The sequence below is a fragment of the Echinops telfairi genome, unplaced genomic scaffold, assembly GCF_000313985.2.
Source record: "Echinops telfairi isolate 266 unplaced genomic scaffold, ASM31398v2 ScPeMD7_42;HRSCAF=159, whole genome shotgun sequence".
In the NCBI taxonomy this organism is placed as follows: Eukaryota; Metazoa; Chordata; class Mammalia; order Afrosoricida; family Tenrecidae; genus Echinops; species Echinops telfairi.
Window position 1 is genome coordinate 178639 of NW_022103940.1, and position 10847 is coordinate 189485.

The window sequence follows — 10847 nt, forward strand, 5'->3', positions numbered from 1 at the left end:
GAAAAACTTCAAAATAATTAAACATTTTTTTTCAGTTATAACTTGTGATACATAAATAATTTTTAAATCTGAGCATTTTTCAGATATCAAATTTTAGTTAATATATGCTTTTTTGTAATTCAAAGTTCACTGTTTAAAAAGATGTATCTCTAGTCAAATGACTAGTGTGTTTATTTTTCTTTTTTAAAGGGTTATTATAAGATGTGCACAAGAACAATGGCTGAAGTACTCATTAATGATAAAATTATTTAATGTAACCAAATCTTAAACCACCTGACTGAAGTTTAATTAGTTTAAGTTGTATTTTTGGGGTGGTGATGGTGGTACTGACGGTGGTATTAATCTTAAATAGTGTGGTATTTGGATGATTTTTTTCAACTATGTACCTGGTTAGGCATGGAGTTAAATGTGTCAATTAGGTCACAATAATAACAATATTGAGTCGTTTGAGTACACAAAGTGATTTGTAAAACAATTGGAAAATATATTTTGAGATGTAATAAGAATTAATAGGTGTCGTGGAAATATACTTCACAAGGGAAAGGAGAGTGAAAACAGAAAGAGTTAGTGACTGGAATGGGAAAAAATGTAAACAAATAATCAGACCAAAAGTAGAGAATATATATATGTGTGTGTGTGTGTGTGTGTGTGTGTGTGTGTGTGTAGATTTAAAGAAGAAAATGAGAGGGAGAAGAATGAAATAGAGAGAAGTGGAAGACTACAAAAGAAAAAATGGAGAGACTAGGAGAAAAGGAGAATTATAAAAGAGGAAAGAGATAAGGAGAAAAAGGAGGGGGTAAGAGAAATAATATGTAGAGAAAAGAGCAATAAAAAATATGGGGGCATGGCTACATTATGTATAATGGAGTTCTCTGGATATAGCAGTGCAGATGTGGGAAGTTCTGTGACCTCGGGCGGAAAGGGAAAAATCCAGATAAAAAAATAACCTTGATTTGGGTGGTTTTACCCAGATCTGAAGTGCCTACTTGATTTTGTCTGGGAGGTGTGCATATTTACAGAAGAGTAGGGTTGCATGGGAAGAGGAAGTAAGAGAGAAATAGGAAAGAAGAATAAAAATATTGAAATGTATGAAAAATACAAAAACCTTAGGGGAAAATAAAGTAAAACTGCAAAATCGCCATTTGTGTGAGGATTCTTTTTCTTTTATCTGTGTTATAGTTTGTATCAATCTTAGTGAAAGAGGAGGGGGGAACATGGGTAACAGGATGCTGAAGCAGAAAACAACAAACAGGAAAAAAATGCCAGAAAGCATTTCTTAACTAGTGTGGATGTCTATAAAGCTACCCAAGTGATCCGGTATTTACACAAGGCCCCAGAGACCAGCAAAGTAAGAGCTTTGACTGACTGGTTTGGATGAAGGGCTGGGAAGGATCAGCTTAAGTAAAGAGAGGGACTGCACAGAAGCAGCTTGCACTGTTGGTGCAATGGTGAAGGGGAGTCAGTTACAAACAGTGGGCATTGCTTATCTTAACTTTAAGAAACTTTAATGCATTTAGATTTTCAGCGGCTTTTCTTGTTTCCATGGAGCACAAGTCTTTGATCCTGTTAGAATCTTACTGACAATATCTGAGTGCTTGTTACCTGGCTGCTATATTCCCCAGTCTCAGAACATAATCATCTTTTTTTTTAACATTTTATTAGGGGCTCATAAAGCTGTTATCGCAATCCATACACACATCAATTGTGTAAAGCACATTTGTACATCATTCTCAAAACATTTTCTCTCCACTTAAACCCCTGATATTAGGTCCTCATTTTTCCCCTCCTCCCCGCTCCCCCTCCCTCATGAGCCCCTGATAGTTTATAAATTGGTATTTTGTCATATCTTGCCCTGTCCAACGTCTCCTTTCACCCACTTTTCGGTTATCTGTCCCCTAGGGAGGAGGTCACATATAGTTCCTTGTAATCGGTTCCCTCTTACCTACCCACTCTCCCTTTACCCTCCCTGTTTCGCCACTCACACCACTGGTCCTGTAGGGCTCATCCGCCCTGGATTCCCTGGATTTTCAGTTCCTATCTGTACCAGTGTACATCCTCTGGTCTAGCTAGACTTGCAGGGTCGAATTCAAGTCATCATAGTGGGAGCAAGGAGGAAACATTTAGGAACTAGAGGAAAGTTGTATTTCTCATCGTTGTTACATCGCACCCTGACTGGCTCATCTCCTCCCTGAGACCCCTCTGCCAGGGGATCTCCAGTGACCTACTAATGGGCTTTGGACCTCCACTCCGCACTACCCCCATCATTCACTATGGTAAGATTTTTTGTTCTGATGATGCCTTATACCTGATCCCTTCGACACTTCGTGGTTGCATAGGCTGGTGTGTTTCTTCCATTTGGGCTTTGATGCTTCTGAGCTTGATGGCCGCTTGATTACCTTCAAGCCTTTAAGACCCCAGACGCTATACTTTTTGATAGCCGGGCACCATCAGCTTTCTTCACCACATTTGCTTTCATCTTTCTTGTACTCATTATTATTAGCTCTTCCTTTCCTCCCAACCCTGCCATAACCCTATGAAACAATCCAGTTACTGTGTCTATATATTTATGTATTCTGGATTTCATATGGGACCCTTTATAGTTTAGAGGTTATGAATTGGCCTAATTACCACAGGATATGGAAGAAAGACGAGGCTTTCTACACCTATAAAGAATTACAGTCTCAGAAACCCACAGAGCTGTTCTATCCTGTCCTGTAGGATCAATATGAATTGAAATCAACTTGATAACAGTAAGTTTGATTCTGTTCAGATTTCATATACGGAAAAATATACAAAGCATAAACAAACAACCCTCCGCAATAATAAAATAAAACAGAAAAAAATTTCAATCGAACAGAAAACAGAAAATAATAGAAACTAGAACAGATTTTAAAAGAGTCAAAATGGAGAACAACTGATAAAATGTTAAACTAAAAGCTAACTACATCTGCATTAATTCACTTTACAATAGTGCTGCTTTTTAAAGCAGCAGAAAAACTAGGGCACAGAGATTAATGGGCTCTATGGCTTTGGTCCTGAATATGTTAGCTTAGGACTTCTTTTTAAAGAGGCAAACAGCCTGCTGCACATATTCATTGGCTTTATGGCTCTATTTGGGAATAAGGCAGTGTAGGGATATTTTATCAAAACAGCAGAGCAATAGGGGTGCACAGGGTTGGATCGGGCCTTAGACCTAATTTTACACCAGCAAAGCAGTAGGGCACATATATTCACAAGCTGTACTCCTATGATGCTCAATAGTGGATCCTTGATAAGTGCATCCTGGTGACTTAAAAAGAAGCAGTAGCTTCTGAGTCCCTCTTGGGCATTCCTTTTGGTTTCTGGTTTTATGTAATTATTATTATTATTATTATTATTAGGAGGAGGACGAGGAAGAAGAGGTGTCCTAGTATAATAGTGGTTATGCCAACACCATAGAGAGTACCAATCTGACCCCCTGCCTGGCCCCAGGCTTGACTCTTGAAAATCCAGCCTCTCATCCTTGTGTCTTGCTAGGCTATCTGAGCTTTGAAAACCTGGCCAGAGTGCAGAATGTCATCCAGGCCATGAACAACTTCCAGATCCATATGAAGAGGTGCAAGGTGCAGCTGAAGTGGCCCAAAGATACTAATCGCCAATATTGAGTACTGGGGAGACCAGGAATCTCCCAGGACAGGATGCTGAACAGGCTACATTAAAACACACACACATATACACACATGTAATGCTGGAAGACACCTCTGACATATCACTCAATATCAATCCAGCTGAAGATGCCAGACACTCTGTGTCTGTAACATTTCTTCAAGGCAATTATAGCATCTAGAGCGTTCAGATGCCATGTGTTTGGGGTACAGTACATATGACTTAAAGTCAAAGATGGTGAATAAAAATGGGAAAACAAAAGCAACACATACACGCACAAAAAGGCAACTTTATAGGCAAAATTGCACAAAACCAGAAGTGAGGCTGAAAGGCTAGGAAATGGGAATAGACTCTGCTTACCCATCCCTGGTCTTTTCCTGCCCATAGGCGCCTGGAGGCAAGCTGGGGTAAGCAGTGTGGTGGGGACTGATCCTGGTCCCCAGGGTGGGTCCAGGAGGCTGCCAATGAGCATCATTGTCATTCCTTTAGATATTTAGGGTCCAAAGCACCAAACATTTTATTGCAGATGTGTAGCTTTATGTGAAATAGAGGGGAGAAAGAGGGCGGACCTCTTTTCTGCCTCAGGCTATTCTTGACACAGCTCAGAGTAATTCTATGAAAGATGTAATAAAAATACAAGAATAAAACACACACACACACAAAGAAATAAAAGGGAAAACAATGCTTCAATGATTTTAAAAGGGCAAGATCCTAGTGCTTTGATACTTTGATTACTCTCATTCGAATTCATGACACTTTCCTATGTTTTTCCATATTATATGTCTTGATGGAACTGTTAAGATGAAGAAAATTTTAGTGACTGTCTGGGGAGAGCAACACAAATATGAAAACTCATTAACCATGAAGCATGAGAAAGACAGAGGGGGGAAAAGGGGATTCCCAAGGCAAGATCATTGTTTTAAAACTTCTGTAAATGTTTCTCCTTCCCCACTTGAATCCGTAATAGTTTTATAGAATTTTAAAAAGGAAAACAAAAGTTTAAACATACCTATATAATAGAAGAAAATTAGAAGGCAGCAAAAATAGATAGATAAGGCGGGGGGGGGGGAACCAAATCTATAGCAGTTAGCATTACTGCTAAAATTTCACATGTATGACTTTTGTAGAGTTTAGACTGAGAATTGATATCTTTTCCCCCCGAGCGCTGTTGGACTCCATTGTCCCCAAGGCCAGGCTGGACTTGCTCCAGACCTGCGGACTCCTGGCTGCCCATCACGAAGGGCAGGCACTTGGACTCTTCCTGCCACCACCACCGCATCTCTGCCCTTACCTCTGGCTCCACTCCAAAAGCTGCTTGCGATTGCTTCACTTGCCTTCCATGCTTGCTCCGGGGACTTTCTGCATAAGGGAGAACTGGAAACATTCATCGCAAAACAACACACACACACACACACACACAGACACACGACTTTAACGAGAGAGAGAGAGAGTGAGAGAGTGAGAGAGAGCGAGAGCGCAATCCGAAGAATTCCTGAAACTGTTTATAAGAAATTTTGAAAAACAGGGATGTTTAAATGATGCCAGCTCTGTTTTATCGTAAATTAATTTGCATATTTTGTAAGACTTTTAATTGTAATGTTAGAGAAAAAACAAGGAAAACTAATGAAAGCATATTTATCTTTGGTCAGTGACTTTGATCAGTTAAAAAAAAGACATTGCTTTAAAAATCTCAGAATCTGAAAAACACCTTGAATGTTTAAAAACACATATATTTTAAAGTGTGCCATATTTATTATAATTTATTTGCACCATTAGGACGATTTGCTTTGGCACTCTGCCTTGGTGTCCACACACTGATGGTTAGGATACCTGCAGCCCGAGGGGCTCTGGGGATCTCTTTATTCCCTTCTTTTTCTTGCTTTAGAAGGAATAACCTAGAGTCCTTTACAGGTCTCCTGCTTTTGTTCATTTTCAAATTATTTTGCTGGTTTATTATAATAATTTTTAATATTTCTTTTTTCTTTTCTTCTGTCTTGACTCTTCCTTTTAAGATGTTCAGTTGATGTAAAAACAAAAACAACTGCAGGTCAGCACAAATGCTCTTTTCACACTCAATTCCCTGAAACCCCTTGTAACTTTCTGTAGCCATTGGGCGACACTTTCTCCTGCTTAGCCCCAAATAAAGCACTATTTAAAAAAATTAAAATGACAGTCTGAGAAACTCCAAGAGCAGGTTCTGCCCTATCCTATAGCGTCATTATGAGTTGGCATCAACTCCATGGCAGGGGGTATTATGATTGGTTTGGATTTTGTTTATTTTTGTTTACATGCTACATTTACTGCCTTGGATGTATATAATTGTTTCTGTTTGTTTCTGTTGAAGTTTTTAAAAAATGACCCAGCTCTTTCAACACCTCTAACAGCTACATTTAGTGGACAAGGAACTCAACCCACTCCAAAACCACCTAAAATAAATATACATAAAATGTTGAAACTAAATTATTTTTTAAATTGCAATGATTTAGAATCAAAAGGCAATTACAGTTCACAAAAATAAACAAGGCAGAAGAGTGCAAACAAGTGACTAATATATGGAGTCAAATGTCTTTTCTGATGAAGATAAAGCATTAAAACTACCAATGAATGCAGAAAAATTTTTTAGGTACTTTCATTGGATGAAAATCAAGAAAGCTATGGGAAAAATATTTTTAAAATATTCAGGATTACAATCATTCTGTCAATACCACTATATATAAAAAAACTATCCATAAGAGGAAGGACAATAGAAAATATCAATTCTGTGGGACACTTTTCCATAATAGAAAGGAACAAACCACAACAACCCAAAGAAGAAGAAAATAATTTAAATATTCCATGACCATCATGAAACGGGGAGAAAATAAGCATACAAGAAGTTGAAAGAACCTCAAATAGAATAAACACCAAAAGAAAATGACCACAACATATCATAATCAAACTTTCAAACATCAAAACAAGTGAAGAATACTGAGAGCAGTTTAGGAAAAACAAGTACAATCACTAGCCATTCATGAAGCACAAATCAAAACAATAAGTTCAACCAACACTAGCATTGATAGCAAAATTTAAAAGAGCAGAAAACAGCAAATGATAACGAAGGTGCAGAGAGACTGGAATCCTCATAAATGGCTAGTGGGACTGTAAAACTGTACAATCACTGTGGAAAGCAGAATGGCACTTGCTCAAAATATTGCAAATAGAAAATCCATATGACCCAGCAACAGAACTACTTTGTATACACTCTAGGAACAAAGAGCAAAGAAGACACATGTTAACAAACCCATGGGAATTGTCACATTATTCACAATTGCAAGAGGAGGAAAACCACCTACATGTTCCTCAGAGGAACTTTGTAAGTTCAGTAAGTAACCTCAGTAAGTGAACTTTGGTTACATGTACACTATTGAATAATGTGCATTGTTACAGAGTACTGATGAAACTGTGAAGCCCCTCATGATATGGGTAAGCTTAGAGGACATCTGACTGAGTGAAGTTTCAAACACAAAATGACATATATATTGAGACAACTGTTATGAAAAAGTTCAAGAAAAAGCTTTGAATACCAAAAAATAGAATTAAATAATTACGAGGTGTGGGCGGCAATGGGAAAGGAAGGGAAATCAATAGGCTGAAGAGTGACCAGGATAAAACTTTGGAGGGGAAGGCAATAGACTATGAGAAGAAAAGGGAAAAAGCGATGACAGAGCAAGTTAAAAAGGGATGACAGAGCAAGTTAGTGAGAGGTTTTAATGTTATTAGAATTGTTGAATGAAAAACCAACGATCTGATATGTAAACTCCCAACTAATTCACACTAAAAAGTAACAAGAAAAAGAAACATTTATTTTTCTTTTTATTAAGAAACATTTAATAAAAAAAGGAAGGTGTTCAATGAGATGGATTGACAAAATGCCTACAACAATGGGTTTCAACAAAATAATTGTGAGGATGGTGCAGAACTGGGCATCATTTTGTTTTTGTTTTTGCTTTCTTTCTTTAAGAACAGTATTGAAGGCACAGAATAGCAGCATCAACATCCCTTCCATTGTACTAGGAATTGTTCTTGGTCATGAATAAAGTTGCATTTAATGCAACTGTTTAACCGAACTCATTGCCTTGAACCAGGAAGGCAAAGTGAGAAGTTGCAAGACCATAGGCATACAGGCATAGGATCACATGGATCCAAGGTCCAAAGTAACATGGCAGGGGGCTGACAACTCCTATATGACCCAAGGGACCAAGATCTATGAAAGACACTGAACCTAGTCAAGCAGGAAGGAAAAGGGCAAGAGAAAGATAAGTTCTCCACAGCATGTCATAAAAAGGATACACTTCCTAAAGAAACACCAGGCTGTGATTGATAGGATGGACTCTACCCATGCCTTCCCACAGGTTCATAATGCTGACAAATAATACAGGAAATTATTCTGTAAAGTACTGCATTTAACACAATATTAATTCATGGTTTCAAAGTCCATACCTCTATTTTAGTTGTAATTTTATTCCTAAACTCAATTCTGATACATATATTTTATAATACTGCTTTTTATTATATTACTTTTATTTGGGGGACAAGAAAAGTGTAAAAAGGTGAATTAATACATAGATTTTGTTAAGTCTCTTGAAAGTATCTTTCCTATATGGCCATTCACAAATCTTTGGAACTTGAAAAGTAAATTACATATTTTCACCCTGAAATTAAATTCCTCCCAACAACTAGCCAGAGAAGATGATGTTATGACATAGAGACTGCTTAAATAAGTACATTATGCTCAAATTATATTATTTCACTAAACCACAGGAAAACACAGTGGTAAGTTTTACAACGATTAAAATTCAGAGTACTTTGATATGTATTTTTATCGAATACAAAAAGTGCCTTTTGCTTAGCTGTTGGAGAAATGAAAAGGATTTATACTCATTCTGTGGCATTCAATAATTGTACATTGTATTTTCAACAAAAATTCCATAAATTCTGTTGTATATATCTGAATTTCTTGGAAAACACGAAATGGCAGGTAGCAAAAGGGAAAAATAAGAATAATGCCCTGTTGTGTATTTTCAGTTCATCTTAGACCTTTCTTGTTTCACCTATAATTTTAAACAATATATGTTGAAAATAATCAATCTCCTTGCTCGTCATTAGAAGAGCCCTGGTGATGCAGTGGGCTTTGCAGAGAACTGCTAACTTTAGTAATAACCAGCTAACAGCTAAGAGAGAGAAAGATGAGGCTGTCTATTTCTACAAAGATGTAAAGCCTTGGAAACTCAAAATGGTAATTCCTCTCTGTTCTATAGGGTCACTGTGAGTAGGAATCAACTTGATAGGAGCTGACTTTGATTTGGGAGTTTTGTTGGTCGTAATTACCTCATTATGGATTATTTTCAATGTGTGAGAATTAACTTGTTTAATTAACTCAGTTTGGCATAGGATTACATTGACTTCTACCACCTCTTTCCAAGAGCCAAAACCAAACTTAGTGCCACCAAGTCAACTTGGACTTATTATGATCCTATAGAGCAGATTAAAAGTGTCCCTGTGTGTTTCTGAGGCTGTGAATCTTTATGCAAACAGAAAGCCTCATCTTTGCCCCAAGATGGCTAGTGGATTTTGACTTCTGACCTTTCAGTTAACAGCTCATGGCATAATTCGCTGCACACCCAGAGCTCCTTGCATAGCCCTTGCATACTGTCTAGTATTTTCCTAAAAATTGCTTACTTACTGTATTGAGAAATATATGCTCCTGTTAAGCATTTTTCATAGATGCATTCTGCAGAGTTCCTTTCAGGACACTGGAGGGGAGCTCTCACCAAGTTGGTTCCTCTAACCATAACTCACAAGAATGTGTAACCCATAATGAGAAAAGACATTAGTTTCTCGAGAGGGAATGTGGCTAACAACAGAAGAAATGCTGTTTTAGTGCAAAGTATATTCAAGTATCCTATGTACAGTGTACAAGTTTATTATACTTTTAACCTCTACATCACAGTAATTACTCTGATTAAATCTTTTTCATTTTTGTATTCTCAATCCAATATACCCTATTCTTTTAAAATTGTTCAAGTCTCTGAATAATAATAATAATTGAAAAAATTAAAAGATGGAATTTTATTTTCAACAAAAATTCCATAAATTATATTGTGTATGTCAGAATCTCTTGAAAAACATGAAATGATATGTAGAGAAAGGGAAAAATAAGAATACGATGATAACCAAAAAAATTCCGAAGTTCATATTTATCATATTACTGCACTAATTAAAACCAGACAAACCTTGAATCGCTATTTTGGAAATGGTAGCAGTATCAGAGATAAAACGATAATTGTATTATTAAATGTGAAAGATAACTTCCATAGTAAAATTTGCTCAAAGACTGTGGAAAGATTCCACTATTTTGCAATTTAATTTTTCATGAAATTTTTGAAGCCCACTCATATATACACGTAAATAATGGTTATACATATAAAATTTCAACATATGTATAAATATATGATGGTTTTATAGATACAGCTATATATAAAATTATCATATATAAAATTAAGGTTATATGTATACAAATACACGATGATTGTTGTTGTTAGACCCCATGGGGTCAGTTCTGACTCATAGAACCCCTCGGTACAACCTCATTTTCCAGCCCTGTCTCATCCTCACGATTGTGTTTATGTTTCTGAACATTAAAGCAGCCCCTGTATCAATCCATCTTCTGGAGAGCCTTTCTCTTTCTCTGCTCCTCTGCTATACTAAGCCTGTTGTCCTTTCCCATGTCCTGGTCTCTCCTGATAACATGTCCAAAGTACATGAGAAAATCTCCTCAGGTTTGTTTCTGAGGAACTGTATTTGTTTTAATATAGATTTGTTTGTTCTCTTGGCAGTCAGTGATACCTTCAATATTCCTCGCTAGTACCATAATCAAATACATCGATTCTCCTTTGGTCTCCTTTGGTGTCCAACTTTCACATGTATATGAGACAATTGAAACTTGCTTGAAGAAACCTCCCTGCTTTTTTTTTCCTTTTCTAATTTTTTTATTTAAATAATCATTTTATTAGGGGCTCATACAACTCATCACAATCCGTAAACGTCATCTGTGTCCAGCACTTTAGTACATATGTTGACTTCATCATTCTAACGACACCCACTTTCCACTTGAGCCCCTGGTGCCAGCTCATTTTCCCCATCCCTCCCCCCTCCCCCCTACC